This window comes from Oncorhynchus masou, unplaced genomic scaffold (assembly GCF_036934945.1).
Source record: "Oncorhynchus masou masou isolate Uvic2021 unplaced genomic scaffold, UVic_Omas_1.1 unplaced_scaffold_439, whole genome shotgun sequence".
NCBI classification, from domain to species: domain Eukaryota; kingdom Metazoa; phylum Chordata; class Actinopteri; order Salmoniformes; family Salmonidae; genus Oncorhynchus; species Oncorhynchus masou.
The window spans coordinates 387,697-406,623 of NW_027010781.1; the positions used below are offsets into that span (position 1 = coordinate 387,697).

The 18,927-nt window shown below is 38.6% G+C and overlaps 1 long non-coding RNA gene across 1 annotated transcript in view; it reads left to right on the plus strand.

The window, feature by feature from the left end:
• The first annotated feature begins 1,094 nt into the window (after positions 1–1,094).
• LOC135535062 (uncharacterized) overlaps positions 1,095–18,927 on the plus strand; it is a 41,102-nt gene continuing 23,269 nt past the window's right edge. The window contains exons 1-2 of the long non-coding RNA XR_010454802.1: positions 1,095–1,178; positions 1,790–1,891. This is a non-coding gene — a long non-coding RNA (uncharacterized LOC135535062). The remainder of the gene's footprint in view (positions 1,179–1,789; positions 1,892–18,927) is intronic.

Consider the following 18,927-nt stretch of genomic DNA (forward strand, 5'->3'; position numbering starts at 1 on the left):
ACATTCCACCATGAGGTCACTAGGTAATAATGATACAATATGAATAACATTCCACCATGAGGTCACTAGGTAATAATGATACAATATGAATAACATTCCACCATGAGGTCACTAGGTAATAATGATACAATATGAATAACATTCCACCATGAGGTCACTAGGTAATAATGATACAATATGAATAACATTCCACCATGAGGTCACTAGGTAATAATGATACAATATGAATAACATTCCACCATGAGGTCACTAGGTAATAATGATACAATATGAATAACATTCCACCATGAGGTCACTAGGTAATAATGATACAATATGAATAACATTCCACCATGAGGTCACTAGGTAATAATGATACAATATGAATAACATTCCACCATGAGGTCACTAGGTAATAATGATACAATATGAATAACATTCCACCATGAGGTCACTAGGTAATAATGATACAATATGAATAACATTCCACCATGAGGTCACTAGGTAATAATGATACAATATGAATAACATTCCACCATGAGGTCACTAGGTAATAATGATACAATATGAATAACATTCCACCATGAGGTCACTAGGTAATAATGATACAATATGAATAACATTCCACCATGAGGTCACTAGGTAATAATGATACAATATGAATAACATTCCACCATGAGGTCACTAGGTAATAATGATACAATATGAATAACATTCCACCATGAGGTCACTAGGTAATAATGATACAATATGAATAACATTCCACCATGAGGTCACTAGGTAATAATGATACAATATGAATAACATTCCACCATGAGGTCACTAGGTAATAATGATACAATATGAATAACATTCCACCATGAGGTCACTAGGTAATAATGATACAATATGAATAACATTCCACCATGAGGTCACTAGGTCATCTGCCTATAGGAAGGCAGTAGCTACACAGTGATGTTATTGTAAACCCAAGGCTTTTCTGGTAAACAGGTTAAACTGGGTTTCTGATGATGCTGACATGGGGTCAGAGCCACTAAACTTTAACAGAGCTGATGGAGTCCTAAATTAATCAGTAACAAAAATTACACAAAGTTTCTTGACATTGGGGAGGTGAATAAACTGTTCCCTTGGTTTCTTTCTCAACACAAAGGAAACTCTCACTGACTTGACATGTTCTGGTTTTGAATTCAGGCTGCAAGGTAAGGATCCTACCAGGAATTATTCATGTAGGATGTTGGTAGAATGTTGAAGTTGGGATAGTAAGGATCCTACCAGGGGTTATTCATGTAGGATGTTGGTAGAATGTTGAAGTTGGGATAGTAAGGATCCTACCAGGGGTTATTCATGTAGGATGTTGGTAGAATGTTGAAGTTGGGATAGTAAGGATCCTACCAGGAGTTATTCATGTAGGATGTTGGTATAAAGTTGGTATAAAGTTGAAGATACAGAGCCACTTGTCATCAGCAAGGTGCTCTCTCAGCAGAATATTTCAATGACTTGACATGGTCTGGTTGTGAATTCAGGCTACAAGGTAAGACTTTTCCCAGGGATTATTGTAAAGTGTGAAGAGAAATTAAATGTATGGTTTTATTATAGTATAGTGAATGAAAGTAAAACACTCACATCTAACAGTCCATTTCACCTGGGACAGGTACGTGACAGTTCAATCATACAAAATGGCGCTAACTGGGCGTAGGCAATGAAATGAAAAAACAACATATTGTTCATATATTCGTATTTTGTGGATATTTTACAATTTGTATATTTTTTCATGTATTATAGTTCAATGACATGTTGGATCTCTGTTTAGGGGTCATTGCTTGAAAATGAGTCTCTCTGGGGAGAGAGAGGAGGGCGGCCCTGCCTCTAAAATGAGTCTCTCTGGGGAACATGACACCAACGGTATTAAGAGGTGAGAGTACAATTTTGTTTAAGAATTTATGAAGAGTTTATATCCATAATTTTTCACACTTGTGTTTTTTCATCAGAAATGAAGTCTTCTGGGTACCTTCATGTGTAAAATATTACTGTTCTAAGATAGATTTTAGTGTCTGATATTTTCTCCTAAACGTCAACTGAGCGGCACAGAGACACCATTCAAATGTGTTCAGATTCATTACATCTTCAGCTGGAAACACTAAGTGTTGTTGTCCGTCTGTGACCAAGAGAAAGTGGTCTTAGTTCAATTCTATGTTAATATTTTTCATTTTGGGGCTGAACATCACAGCGAATATTGTTACATCTATGAAATTATTTTGTTTTCTTTTTTCATTTTGGGGGCTGAACATCACAGCGAATATTGTTACATCACAGCGAATATTGTTACATCACAGCGAATATTGTTACATCACAGCGAATATTGTTACATCACAGCGAATATTGTTACATCACAGCGAATATTGTTACATCACAGCGAATATTGTTACATCACAGCGAATATTGTTACATCACAGCGAATATTGTTACATTACAAGGCGAATATTGTTACATCACAGTGAATATTGTTACATCACAGCGAATATTGTTACATTACAAGGCGAATATTGTTACATCACAGTGAATATTGTTACATCACAGCAAGATGAAACTAATATTGTTACATTCTCTAGATTCTCCCGTTTCATTTGATCTATAGAGCCCCACAGTGGAGGTGTCATAGTACCCATAACACCTAGCGGTCAAACAGGGAAATGGTTCCAATAGTTTTATAGAGCCCCACAGTGGAGGTGTCATAATACCCATAACACCTAGCGGTCAAACAGGGAAATGGTTCCAATAGTTTTATAGAGCCCCACAGTGGAGGTGTCATAATACCCATAACACCTAGCGGTCAAACAGGGAAATGGTTCCAATAGTTTTATAGAGCCCCACAGTGGAGGTGTCATAGTACCCATAACACCTAGCGGTCAAAAAGGGAAATGGTTCCAATAGTTTTTCCACCATACATTTTTCCCATAGGGAATTGTAGAAACACTTCAAATAAGGGCTGTGTAGGGTGGGGCGGCGCGGCGATTCTTGTGGGCAAATTTTGTCATTGAACTTTGTCATCAAAGTCTGGCCTTCTCTGGATTTATGGTGCTTTCAAGACAACTTGGAACTCTGAAAAAAGCATAATTGATCTTCAGGTCGGAGCTCTCGAAAAGGCCAGAGTCCCCGACTTAGAATTTATAGTTGGATGACGATTCAAGACCTATTTTCTCAATTGGAGCTATTTTTTTTCAGTTGTCTTGAACTCACTGTCAAACAGGGAAATGGTTCCAAATCTGAGATTTCCACGTTTCCAGTTGTTTTGAACTCAGCAGAAGTCACAGCATGGCCAATGTATTGAACCTTTTCTGGTCCATGGTGTTGCAGTGGAATGTTTATCATTTTAAGCTTGGAAAAGACTTGGACCCCCTCTCACTGAATAGCAGACTAGAGATTGGAAAAGACTTGGACCACACCCCCTCTCACTGAATAGCAGACTAGTGATTTGAAAAGACTTGGACCCCCTCTCACTGAATAGCAGACTAGTGATTGGAAAAGATTTGGACCACACACCCTCTCACTGAATAGCAGACTAGTGATTGGAAAAGACTTGGATCCCCTCTCACTGAATAGCAGACTAGTGATTGTAAAATACTTGGATCCCCTCTCACTGAATAGCAGACTAGTGATTGGAAAAGACTTGGACCACACCCCCTCTCACTGAATAGCAGACTAGTGATTGGAAAAGACTTGGACCACCTCTCACTGAATAGCAGACTAGTGATTGGAAAAGACTTGGACCCCCTCTCACTGAATAGCAGACTAGTGATTGGAAAAGACTTGGACCCCCTCTCACTGAATAGCAGACTAGTGATTGGAAAAGACTTGGACCCCCTCTCACTGAATAGCAGACTAGTGATTGGAAAAGACTTGGACCACACCCCCTCTCACTGAATAGCAGGCTAGTGATTGGAAAAGACTTGGACCACACCCCCTCTCACTGAATAGCAGACTAGTGATTGGAAAAGACTTGGATCCCCTCTCACTGAATAGCAGACTAGTGATTTGCTTTGCAACGGTTTTGAAAGTACGATGCTGATATGATCCAATCAAAGCCACGGTAGATATAACATGATGTTGATATGATCAGTCCAATCAAAGCTACTGTAGATATAACATGATGCTGATATGATCAGTCCAATCAAATAACACTGTAGATATAACATGATGCTGATATGATCAGTCCAATCAAAGCTACTGTAGATATAACATGATGCTGATATGATCAGTCCAATCAAAGCTACTGTAGATATAACATGATGCTGATATGATCAGTCCAATCAAAGCTAATGTAGATATAACATGATGCTGATATGATCAGTCCAATCAAAGCTACTGTAGATATAACATGATGTTGATATGATCAGTCCAATCAAAGCTACTGTAGATATAGCATGATGTTGATATGATCAGTCCAATCAAAGCTACTGTAGATATAACATGATGTTGATATGATCAGTCCAATCAAAGCCACGGTAGATATAACATGATGTTGATATGATCCAATCAAAGCCACTGTAGATATAACATGATGTTAATATGATCCAATCAAAGCTACTGTAGATATAACATGATGTTGATATGATCAGTCCAATCAAAGCCACGGTAGATATAGCATGATGTTGATATGATCAGTCCAATCAAAGCCACGGTAGATATAACATGATGTTGATATGATCAGTCCAATCAAAGCTACTGTAGATATAACATGATGTTGATATGATCCAATCAAAGCTACGGTAGATATAACATGATGTTGATATGATCCAATCAAAGCCACGGTAGATATAACATGATGTTGATATGATCAGTCCAATCAAAGCTACTGTAGATATAACATGATGTTGATATGATCCAATCAAAGCTACGGTAGATATAACATGATGTTGATATGATCCAATCAAAGCTACTGTAGATATAACATGATGCTGATATGATCAGTCCAATCAAAGCTACTGTAGATATAACATGATGTTGATATGATCCAATCAAAGCTACTGTAGATATAACATGATGTTGATATGATCAGTCCAATCAAAGCCACTGTAGATATAACATGATGCTGATATGATCAGTCCAATCAAAGCCACTGTAGATATAACATGATGCTGATATGATCCAATCAAAGCTACTGTAGATATAACATGATGCTGATATGATCCAATCAAAGCCACGGTAGATATAACGTGATGTTCATTTTATCTGTGGCCAATGACCTTGAGCCTTTTGGTTGGACACTACTAATGTAACTCTATGGCAGCATCCAATGGGCTTGAATTTTAGAGATCTCACTGTAGTTGTTGAGGTGACGTAGTGTCTCCATGAGTGACAGAACACTGAGCCAATCATGACTGACTACAGAACATTGCCAACCCCTATGCTCAGTATTTTCCTCTGGCTGCTCATTGCCTTCATTCATGCAGAGGCGGGCAGCCTGAAGGTCTCCTCATTGATTTAGCTGGAAAGGGGAGAAATGGTGCTTTACATTGGTATTCATATTACAGTTAACCTGGAAGTGTTATGTTTTTGGGGCGCTAAAATAAGGTCAATTGTACGGAACAGTGCAATATACAAATGTTTGTTAGCTATCTTTACACTTCCACTGTCTGGTTCTCCTCTCTTCACTAGATGGATGGTAACTTTAGTGTTTAACCCCTCTGTGTCCATGGACCAAACTTTTGAATATTATTTTCGGGCGCCTCAAGGATTTAATTGTTTGTAAAACTTTAGTGGAGAGCTCTCAATTTTGGTTTTCGGTTTGCCTTCAGAAAGTATTCACACCCCTTGAATTGTTCCACATTTTGTCGTGTCAAAGCCTGAATTTAAAATGGATTCATTCAGATGTTTTGGGGTCACTGTCCTACACACACAACACCCCATAATGTCAAAGTGGAATTATGTTTTATGAAGTCTTTACAAAATGTATTTAAAATGAAAAGCTGAAATGTCTTGAATCATTAAGTATTCAGCCCCTTTGTTATGGCCCCAAGTCTAAAAAGGTTCAGGAGGAGAAATGAGCTTAACAAGTCACACAATAATCAGCAGTGGTGCTGCAGTGGTGCCTGGGTAATATCACTGGGGAAGACATGGTACAACACATGTGTTGTGATAATAGTGGGTAATATCACTGGGGAAGACATGGTACAACACATGTGTTGTGATAATAGTGGGTAATATCACTGGGGAAGACATGGTACAACACATGTGTTGTGATAATAGTGGGTAATATCACTGGGGAAGACATGGTACAACACATGTGTTGTGATAATAGTGGGTAATATCACTGGGGAAGACATGGTACAACACATGTGTTGTGATAATAGTGGGTAATATCACTGGGGAAGACATGGTACAACACATGTGTTGTGATAATAGTGGGTAATATCACTGGGGAAGACATGGTACAACACATTGTTTGCTCTATAACCTACTAGTTCATATGCTTTGTAACCATGATATATAAGCCTAAGGCCCAGACAATAAGAAGACACAGTGGCAGATTAAATTCAACCACACCTTTGTTTCAACACTGAATCAGAGAGTCTGTCCGGTGGAGTCCAGTAGATCTATATACAGCATGGAGTCCACAACACATACTGCATTTAACAGACAGTTACAACTAAAAGATACCAACAACTATTTAGTCTAATCAACGTAAGCTAAATATGTGGCAGTCCATGGTTCTGATTCATGTGTGTGTGTGTGTGTGTGTGTGTGTGTGTGTGTGTGTGTGTGTGTGTGTGTGTGTGTGTGTGTGTGTGTGTGTCAGCAGATTTCTCTACTTGTTGTTGATGTTGAAATTCAACACACGGACACTCGAAGTCAAACTTAAATGAATCATTTAGTTAACTGGAGAGGTTTAAACCACCTCAATGCACCACAGTAGAGAAGAGATAACACCCTGTGACAGTCACCTGCATGAACCAAAACAGAGTGAGAGAAGAGATGGCACCCTGTCACAGTCACCTGCATGAACCAAAACAGAGTGAGAGAAGAGATGGCACCCTGTCACAGTCACCTGCATGAACCAAAACAGAGTGAGAGAAGAGATGGCACCCTGTCACAGTCACCTGCATGAACCAAAACAGAGTGAGAGAAGAGATGGCACCCTGTCACAGTCACCTGCATGAACCAAAACAGAGTGAGAGAAGAGATGGCACCCTGTCACAGTCACCTGCATGAACCAAAACAGAGTGAGAGAAGAGATGGCACCCTGTCAGTCACCTGCATGATGTGAACCAAAACAGAGTGAGAGAAGAGATGGCACCCTGTCAGTCACCTGCATGAACCAAAACAGAGTGAGAGAAGAGATGGCACCCTGTCAGTCACCTGCATGAACCAAAACAGAGTGAGAGAAGAGATGGCACCCTGTCAGTCACCTGCATGAACCAAAACAGAGTGAGAGAAGAGATGGCACCCTGTCAGTCACCTGCATGAACCAAAACAGAGTGAGAGAAGAGATGGCACCCTGTCAGTCACCTGCATGAACCAAAACAGAGTGAGAGAAGAGATGGCACCCTGTCAGTCACCTGCATGAACCAAAACAGAGTGAGAGAAGAGATGGCACCCTGTCAGTCACCTGCATGAACCAAAACAGAGTGAGAGAAGAGATGGCACCCTGTCACAGTCACCTGCATGAACCAAAACAGAGTGAGAGAAGAGATGGCACCCTGTCAGTCACAGTCACCTGCATGAACCAAAACAGAGTGAGAGAAGAGATGGCACCCTGTCAGTCACCTGCATGAACCAAAACAGAGTGAGAGAAGAGATGGCACCCTGTCAGTCACCTGCATGAACCAAAACAGAGTGAGAGAAGAGATGGCACCCTGTCACAGTCACCTGCATGAACCAAAACAGAGTGAGAGAAGAGATGGCACCCTGTCAGTCACCTGCATGAACCAAAACAGAGTGAGAGAAGAGATGGCACCCTGTCAGTCACCTGCATGAACCAAAACAGAGTGAGAGAAGAGATTCTCTTCAGCAACAAAATTCCAGAAGAACAAAACAGTCTATCACCCTGTCATACTGTTTAATTTGTTATTTTTTTTATTTCAACTTTATTTAACCAGGTAGGCTAGTTGAGAACACCTTTATTTAACCAAGTAGGCTAGTTGAGAACACCTTTATTTAACCAGGTAGGCTAGTTGAGAACACCTTTATTTAACCAGGTAGGCTAGTTGAGAACACCTTTATTTAACCATGTAGGCTAGTTGAGAACACCTTTATTTAACCAGGTAGGCTAGTTGAGAACACCTTTATTTAACCAGGTAGGCTAGTTGAGAACACCTTTATTTAACCAGGTAGGCTAGTTGAGAACACCTTTATTTAACCAGGTAGGCTAGTTGAGAACACCTTTATTTAACCAGGTAGGCTTGTTGAGAACACCTTTATTTAACCATGTAGGCTAGTTGAGAACACCTTTATTTAACCAGGTAGGCTTGTTGAGAACACCTTTATTTAACCAGGTAGGCTAGTTGAGAACACCTTTATTTAACCAGGTAGGCTTGTTGAGAACACCTTTATTTAACCAGGTAGGCTAGTTGAGAACACCTTTATTTAACCATGTAGGCGTGTTGAGAACACCTTTATTTTCCAGGTAGGCTTGTTGAGAACACCTTTATTTAACCATGTAGGCGTGTTGAGAACACCTTTATTTAACCAGGTAGGCTTGTTGAGAACACCTTTATTTAACCAGGTAGGCTAGTTTAGAACACCTTTATTTAACCAGGTAGGCTAGTTGAGAACACCTTTATTTAACCAGGTAGGCTAGTTGAGAACACCTTTATTTAACCAGGTAGACTAGTTTAGAACACCTTTATTTAACCAGGTAGGCGTGTTGAGAACACCTTTATTTAACCAGGTAGGCTAGTTGAGAACACCTTTATTTAACCAGTTAGAATAGTTGAGAACACCTTTATTTAACCAGGTAGGCTAGTTGAGAACACCTTTATTTAACCAGGTAGGCTTGTTGAGAACACCTTTATTTAACCATGTAGGCTAGTTGAGAACAACTTTATTTAACCAGGTAGGCTTGTTGAGAACACCTTTATTTAACCAGGTAGGCTAGTTTAGAACACCTTTATTTAACCAGTTAGGCTAGTTGAGAACACCTTTATTGAACCAGTTAGGCTAGTTGAGAACACCTTTATTTAACCAGGTAGACTAGTTTAGAACACCTTTATTTAACCAGGTAGGCGTGTTTAGAACACCTTTATTTAACCAGGTAGGCTAGTTGAGAACACCTTTATTTAACCAGGTAGGCTTGTTGAGAACACCTTTATTTAACCATGTAGGCTAGTTGAGAACACCTTTATTTAACCAGGTAGGCTAGTTGAGAACACCTTTATTTAACCAGTTAGGCTAGTTGAGAACACCTTTATTTAACCAGGTAGGCTAGTTGAGAACACCTTTATTTAACCAGGTAGGCTTGTTGAGAACACCTTTATTTAACCATGTAGGCTAGTTGAGAACACCTTTATTTAACCAGATAGGCTTGTTGAGAACACCTTTATTTAACCAGGTAGGCTAGTTGAGAACACCTTTATTTAACCAGTTAGGCTAGTTGAGAACACCTTTATTTAACCAGGTAGGCTTGTTGAGAACACCTTTATTTAACCAGGTAGGCTAGTTGAGAACACCTTTATTTAACCAGTTAGGCTAGTTGAGAACACCTTTATTTAACCAGGTAGGCTTGTTGAGAACACCTTTATTTAACCAGGTAGGCTAGTTGAGAACACCTTTATTTAACCAGTTAGGCTAGTTGAGAACACCTTTATTTAACCAGGTAGGCTTGTTGAGAACACCTTTATTTAACCATGTAGGCTAGTTGAGAACACCTTTATTTAACCAGGTAGGCTTGTTGAGAACACCTTTATTTAACCAGGTAGGCTAGTTGAGAACACCTTTATTTAACCAGGTAGGCTTGTTGAGAACACCTTTATTTAACCAGGTAGGCTAGTTGAGAACACCTTTATTTAACCATGTAGGCGTGTTGAGAACACCTTTATTTAACCATGTAGGCTAGTTGAGAACACCTTTATTTAACCAGGTAGGCTTGTTGAGAACACCTTTATTTAACCAGGTAGGCTAGTTGAGAACACCTTTATTTAACCAGGTAGGCTTGTTGAGAACACCTTTATTTAACCAGGTAGGCTAGTTGAGAACACCTTTATTTAACCATGTAGGCGTGTTGAGAACACCTTTATTTAACCAGGTAGGCTTGTTGAGAACACCTTTATTTAACCAGGTAGGCTAGTTTAGAACACCTTTATTTAACCAGGTAGGCTAGTTGAGAACACTTTATTGAAACAGTTAGGCTAGTTGAGAACACCTTTATTTAACCAGGTAGACTAGTTTAGAACACCTTTATTTAACCAGGTAGGCGTGTTGAGAACACCTTTATTTAACCAGGTAGGCTAGTTGAGAACACCTTTATTTATCCAGTTAGGCTAGTTGAGAACACCTTTATTTAACCAGGTAGGCTAGTTGAGAACACCTTTATTTAACCAGGTAGGCTTGTTGAGAACACCTTTATTTAACCATGTAGGCTAGTTGAGAACAACTTTATTTAACCAGGTAGGCTTGTTGAGAACACCTTTATTTAACCAGGTAGGCTAGTTGAGAACACCTTTATTTAACCAGGTAGGCTATTTGAGAACACCTTTATTGAACCAGTTAGGCTAGTTGAGAACACCTTTATTTAACCAGGTAGACTAGTTTAGAACACCTTTATTTAACCAGGTAGGCGTGTTGAGAACACCTTTATTTAACCAGGTAGGCTAGTTGAGAACACCTTTATTTAACCAGTTAGGCTAGTTGAGAACACCTTTATTTAACCAGGTAGGCTTGTTGAGAACACCTTTATTTAACCAGGTAGGCTAGTTGAGAACACCTTTATTTAACCAGTTAGGCTAGTTGAGAACACCTTTATTTAACCATGTAGGCTAGTTGAGAACACCTTTATTTAACCAGGTAGGCTAGTTGAGAACACCTTTATTTAACCAGGTAGGCTTGTTGAGAACACCTTTATTTAACCAGGTAGGCTAGTTGAGAACACCTTTATTTAACCATGTAGGCGTGTTGAGAACACCTTTATTTAACCAGGTAGGCTTGTTGAGAACACCTTTATTTAACCAGGTAGGCTAGTTGAGAACACCTTTATTTAACCAGGTAGGCTAGTTGAGAACACCTTTATTGAACCAGTTAGGCTAGTTGAGAACACCTTTATTTAACCAGGTAGACTAGTTTAGAACACCTTTATTTAACCAGGTAGGCGTGTTGAGAACACCTTTATTTAACCAGGTAGGCTAGTTGAGAACACCTTTATTTAACCAGTTAGGCTAGTTGAGAACACCTTTATTTAACCAGGTAGGCTTGTTGAGAACACCTTTATTTAACCAGGTAGGCTAGTTGAGAACACCTTTATTTAACCAGTTAGGCTAGTTGAGAACACCTTTATTTAACCATGTAGGCGTGTTGAGAACACCTTTATTTAACCAGGTAGGCTTGTTGAGAACACCTTTATTTAACCATGTAGGCGTGTTGAGAACACCTTTATTTAACCAGGTAGGCTTGTTGAGAACACCTTTATTTAACCAGGTAGGCTAGTTGAGAACACCTTTATTTAACCAGGTAGGCTTGTTGAGAACACCTTTATTTAACCAGGTAGGCTAGTTGAGAACACCTTTATTTAACCATGTAGGCGTGTTGAGAACACCTTTATTTAACCAGGTAGGCTTGTTGAGAACACCTTTATTTAACCAGGTAGGCTAGTTTAGAACACCTTTATTTAACCAGGTAGGCTAGTTGAGAACACTTTATTGAAACAGTTAGGCTAGTTGAGAACACCTTTATTTAACCAGGTAGACTAGTTTAGAACACCTTTATTTAACCAGGTAGGCGTGTTGAGAACACCTTTATTTAACCAGGTAGGCTAGTTGAGAACACCTTTATTTATCCAGTTAGGCTAGTTGAGAACACCTTTATTTAACCAGGTAGGCTAGTTGAGAACACCTTTATTTAACCAGGTAGGCTTGTTGAGAACACCTTTATTTAACCATGTAGGCTAGTTGAGAACAACTTTATTTAACCAGGTAGGCTTGTTGAGAACACCTTTATTTAACCAGGTAGGCTAGTTGAGAACACCTTTATTTAACCAGGTAGGCTAGTTGAGAACACCTTTATTGAACCAGTTAGGCTAGTTGAGAACACCTTTATTTAACCAGGTAGACTAGTTTAGAACACCTTTATTTAACCAGGTAGGCGTGTTGAGAACACCTTTATTTAACCAGGTAGGCTAGTTGAGAACACCTTTATTTAACCAGTTAGGCTAGTTGAGAACACCTTTATTTAACCAGGTAGGCTTGTTGAGAACACCTTTATTTAACCAGGTAGGCTAGTTGAGAACACCTTTATTTAACCAGTTAGGCTAGTTGAGAACACCTTTATTTAACCATGTAGGCTAGTTGAGAACACCTTTATTTAACCAGGTAGGCTAGTTGAGAACACCTTTATTTAACCAGGTAGGCTTGTTGAGAACACCTTTATTTAACCAGGTAGGCTAGTTGAGAACACCTTTATTTAACCATGTAGGCGTGTTGAGAACACCTTTATTTAACCAGGTAGGCTTGTTGAGAACACCTTTATTTAACCATGTAGGCGTGTTGAGAACACCTTTATTTAACCAGGTAGGCTTGTTGAGAACACCTTTATTTAACCAGGTAGGCTAGTTTAGAACACCTTTATTTAACCAGGTAGGCTAGGTGAGAACACCTTTATTTAACCAGGTAGGCTAGTTGAGAACACCTTTATTGAACCAGGTAGTCTAGTTGAGAACACCTTTATTTAACCAGGTAGGCTAGTTGAGAACACCTTTATTGAACCAGGTAGGCTAGTTGAGAACACCTTTATTGAACCAGGTAGGCTAGTTGAGAACACCTTTATTTAACCAGGTAGGCTTGTTGAGAACACCTTTATTTAACCAGTTAGGCTAGTTGAGAACACCTTTATTTAACCAGGTAGACTAGTTTAGAACACCTTTATTTAACCAGGTAGGCGTGTTGAGAACACCTTTATTTAACCAGGTAGGCTAGTTGAGAACACCTTTATTTAACCAGTTAGGCTAGTTGAGAACACCTTTATTTAACCAGGTAGGCTTGTTGAGAACACCTTTATTTAACCAGGTAGGCTAGTTGAGAACACCTTTATTTAACCAGTTAGGCTAGTTGAGAACACCTTTATTTAACCCGTTAGGCTAGTTGAGAACACCTTTATTTAACCAGGTAGGCTTGTTGAGAACACCTTTATTTAACCACGTAGGCTAGTTGAGAACACCTTTATTTTACCAGGTAGGCTAGTTGAGAACACCTTTATTTAACCAGGTAGGCTTGTTGAGAACACCTTTATTTAACCAGGTAGGCTAGTTGAGAACACCTTTATTTAACCATGTAGGCGTGTTGAGAACACCTTTATTTAACCAGGTAGGCTAGTTGAGAACACCTTTATTTAACCAGTTAGGCTAGTTGAGAACACCTTTATTTAACCAGGTAGGCTTGTTGAGAACACCTTTATTTAACCAGGTAGGCTAGTTGAGAACACCTTTATTTAACCAGTTAGGCTAGTTGAGAACACCTTTATTTAACCAGGTAGGCTAGTTGAGAACACCTTTATTTAACCAGGTAGGCTTGTTGAGAACACCTTTATTTAACCATGTAGGCTAGTTGAGAACACCTTTATTTTACCAGGTAGGCTAGTTGAGAACACCTTTATTTAACCAGGTAGGCTTGTTGAGAACACCTTTATTTAACCAGGTAGGCTAGTTGAGAACACCTTTATTTAACCATGTAGGCGTGTTGAGAACACCTTTATTTAACCAGGTAGGCTTGTTGAGAACACCTTTATTTAACCATGTAGGCGTGTTGAGAACACCTTTATTTAACCAGGTAGGCTTGTTGAGAACACCTTTATTTAACCAGGTAGGCTAGTTGAGAACACCTTTATTTAACCAGTTAGGCTAGTTGAGAACACCTTTATTTAACCAGGTAGGCTAGTTGAGAACACCTTTATTTAACCAGGTAGGCTTGTTGAGAACACCTTTATTTAACCATGTAGGCTAGTTGAGAACACCTTTATTTAACCAGGTAGGCTAGTTGAGAACACCTTTATTTAACCAGGTAGGCTTGTTGAGAACACCTTTATTTAACCAGGTAGGCTAGTTGAGAACACCTTTATTTAACCATGTAGGCGTGTTGAGAACACCTTTATTTAACCAGGTAGGCTTGTTGAGAACACCTTTATTTAACCATGTAGGCGTGTTGAGAACACCTTTATTTAACCAGGTAGGCTTGTTGAGAACACCTTTATTTAACCAGGTAGGCTAGTTTAGAACACCTTTATTTAACCAGGTAGGCTAGGTGAGAACACCTTTATTTAACCAGGTAGGCTAGTTGAGAACACCTTTATTTAACCAGGTAGGCTAGTTGAGAACACCTTTATTGAACCAGGTAGTCTAGTTGAGAACACCTTTATTGAACCAGGTAGGCTAGTTGAGAACACCTTTATTGAACCAGGTAGGCTGGTTGAGAACACCTTTATTTAACCAGGTAGGCTAGTTGAGAACACCTTTATTTAACCAGGTAGGCTAGTTGAGAACACCTTTATTGAACCAGGTAGGCTAGTTGAGAACACCTTTATTTAACCATGTAGGCGTGTTGAGAACACCTTTATTGAACCAGGTAGGCTAGTTGAGAACACCTTTATTTAACCAGGTAGGCTAGTTGAGAACACCTTTATTGAACCAGGTAGGCTAGTTGAGAACACCTTTATTTAACCAGGTAGGCTAGTTGAGAACACCTTTATTTAACCAGGTAGGCTAGTTGAGAACACCTTTATTTATCCAGGTAGGCTAGTTGAGAACACCTTTATTTAACCATGTAGGCGTGTTGAGAACACCTTTATTGAACCAGGTAGGCTAGTTGAGAACACCTTTATTGAACCAGGTAGGCTAGTTGAGAACACCTTTATTTAACCATGTAGGCGTGTTGAGAACACCTTTATTGAACCAGGTAGGCTAGTGGAGAACACCTTTATTTAACCATGTAGGCGTGTTGAGAACACCTTTATTTAACCATGTAGGCGTGTTGAGAACACCTTTATTTAACCAGGTAGGCTAGTTGAGAACATCTTTATTTAACCATGTAGGCGTGTTGAGAACACCTTTATTGAACCAGGTAGGCTAGTTGAGAACACCTTTATTGAACCAGGTAGGCTAGTTGAGAACACCTTTATTTAACCATGTAGGCGTGTTGAGAACACCTTTATTTAACCAGGTAGGCTAGTTGAGAACACCTTTATTTAACCAGGTAGGTAACAACTGCGACCTGGCCCAGATAAAGCAAAGCAGTTCGACACAGACAACAACACAGAGTTTCACATGGAATGAACCAACATACAAGCAATAATACAGTAGATCTATATACAGCATGTGTAAATGAGGCAGGATGAGAGAGGTAATAAATACAGTAGATCTATATACAGCATGTGTAAATGAGGCAGGATGAGAGATGTAATAAATACAGTAGATCTATATACAGCATGTGTAAATGAGGCAGGATGAGAGAGGTAATAAACACAGTAGATCTATATACAGCATGTGTAAATGAGGCAGGATGAGAGGTAATAAATACAGTAGATCTATATACAGCATGTGTAAATGAGGCAGGATAAGAGAGGTAATCATACAGTAATACAGTAGATCTATATACAGCATGTGTAAATGAGGCAGGATAAGAGAGGTAATAAATACAGTAGATATATATACAGCATGTGTAAATGAGGCAGGATGAGAGAGGTAATAAATACAGTAGATCTATATACAGCATGTGTAAATGAGGCAGGATGAGAGAGGTAATACATACAGTAGATCTATATACAGCATGTGTAAATGAGGCAGGATAAGAGAGGTAATAAATACAGTAGATCTATATACAGCATGTGTAAATGAGGCAGGATGAGAGAGGTAATAAATACAGTAGATCTATATACAGCATGTGTAAATGAGGCAGGATGAGAGAGGTAATAAATACAGTAGATCTATATACAGCATGTGTAAATGAGGCAGGATGAGAGAGGTAATAAATACAGTAGATCTGTATACAGCATGTGTAAATGAGGCAGGATGAGAGAGGTAATAAACACAGTAGATATATATACAGCATGTGTAAATGAGGCAGGATGAGAGAGTAATACATACAGTAGATCTATATACAGCATGTGTAAATGAGGCAGGATAATGAGAGGTAATAAATACAGTAGATCTATATACAGCATGTGTAAATGAGGCAGGATGAGAGAGGTAATAAATACAGTAGATCTATATACAGCATGTGTAAATGAGGCAGGATGAGAGAGGTAATAAATACAGTAGATATATATACAGCATGTGTAAATGAGGCAGGATGAGAGAGGTAATAAATACAGTAGATCTATATACAGCATGTGTAAATGAGGCAGGATGAGAGAGGTAATAAATACAGTAGATCTATATACAGCATGTGTAAATGAGGCAGGATGAGAGAGGTAATAAATACAGTAGATCTATATACAGCATGTGTAAATGAGGCAGGATGAGAGAGGTAATAAATACAGTAGATCTATATACAGCATGTGTAAATGAGGCAGGATGAGAGAGGTAATAAATACAGTAGATCTATATACAGCATGTGTAAATGAGGCAGGATGGATGAGTGTAATAAATACAGTAATAAATACAGTAGATCTATATACAGCATGTGTAAATGAGGCAGGATGAGAGAGGTAATAAATACAGTAGATCTATATACAGCATGTGTAAATGAGGCAGGATGAGAGAGGTAATAAATACAGTAGATCTATATACAGCATGTGTAAATGAGGCAGGATGAGAGAGGTAATAAATACAGTAGATCTATATACAGCATGTGTAAATGAGGCAGGATAAGAGAGGTAATAAATACAGTAGATCTATATACAGCATGTGTAAATGAGGCAGGATGAAGAGAGGTAATAAATACAGTAGATCTATATACAGCATGTGTAAATGAGGCAGGATGAGAGAGGTAATAAATACAGTAGATCTATATACAGCATGTGTAAATGAGGCAGGATGAGAGAGGTAATAAATACAGTAGATCTATATACAGCATGTGTAAATGAGGCAGGATAAGAGAGGTAATACATACAGTAGATATATATACAGCATGTGTAAATGAGGCAGGATGAGAGAGGTAATAAATACAGTAGATCTATATACAGCATGTGTAAATGAGGCAGGATAAGAGAAGTAATAAACACAGTAGATCTATATACAGCATGTGTAAATGAGGCAGGATGAGAGAGGTAATAAATACAGTAGATCTATATACAGCATGTGTAAATGAGGCAGGATGAGAGAGGTAATAAATACAGTAGATATATATACAGCATGTGTAAATGAGGCAGGATGAGAGAGGTAATAAACACAGTAGATATATATACAGCATGTGTAAATGAGGCAGGATGAGAGAGGTAATACATACAGTAGATCTATATACAGCATGTGTAAATGAGGCAGGATAAGAGAGGTAATAAATACAGTAGATCTATATACAGCATGTGTAAATGAGGCAGGATAAGAGAGGTAATAAATACAGTAGATATATATACAGCATGTGTAAATGAGGCAGGATGAGAGAGGTAATAAATACAGTAGATCTATATACAGCATGTGTAAATGAGGCAGGATGAGAGAGGTAATAAATACAGTAGATCTATATACAGCATGTGTAAATGAAGCAGGATGAGAGAGGTAATAAATACTGTAGATCTATATACAGCATGTGTAAATGAGGCAGGATAAGAGAGGTAATAAATACAGTAGATCTTTATACAGCATGTGTAAATGAGGCAGGATGAGAGAGGTAATAAATACAGTAGATCTATATACAGCATGTGTAAATGAGGCAGGATGAGAGAGGTAATACATACAGTAGATCTATATACAGCATGTGTAAATGAGGCAGGATAAGAGAGGTAATAAATACAGTAGATATATATACAGCATGTGTAAATGAGGCAGGATAAGAGAGGTAATAAATACAGTAGATCTATATACAGCATGTGTAAATGAGGCAGGATGAGCGAGGTAATAAATACAGTAGATCTATATACAGCATGTGTAAATGAGGCAGGATAAGAGAGGTAATAAATACAGAAGATCTATATACAGCATGTGTAAATGAGGCAGGATGAGCGAGGTAATAAATACAGTAGATCTATATACAGCATGTGTAAATGAGGCAGGATGAGAGAGGTAATAAATACAGTAGATCTATATACAGCATGTGTAAATGAGGCAGGATGAGAGAGGTAATAAATACAGTAGATCTATATACAGCATGTGTAAATGAGGCAGGATGAGAGAGGTAATAAATACAGTAGATCTATATACAGCATGTGTAAATGAGGCAGGATAAGAGAGGTAATAAATACAGTAGATCTATATACAGCATGTGTAAATGAGGCAGGATGAGAGAGGTAATAAATACAGTAGATCTATATACAGCATGTGTAAATGAGGCAGGATAAGAGAGGTAATAAATACTGTAGATCTATATACAGCATGTGTAAATGAGGCAGGATGAGAGAGGTAATAAATACAGTAGATCTATATACAGCATGTGTAATGAGGCAGGATGAGAGAGGTAATAATAAATATATACAGCATGTGTAAATGACAGTAGATCTATATACAGCATGTGTAAATGAGGCAGGATGAGAGAGGTAATAAATACAGGATAGATCTATATACAGCATGTGTAAATGAGGCAGGATGAGAGAGGTAATAAATACAGTAGATCTATATACAGCATGTGTAAATGAGGCAGGATGAGAGAAGTAATAAATACT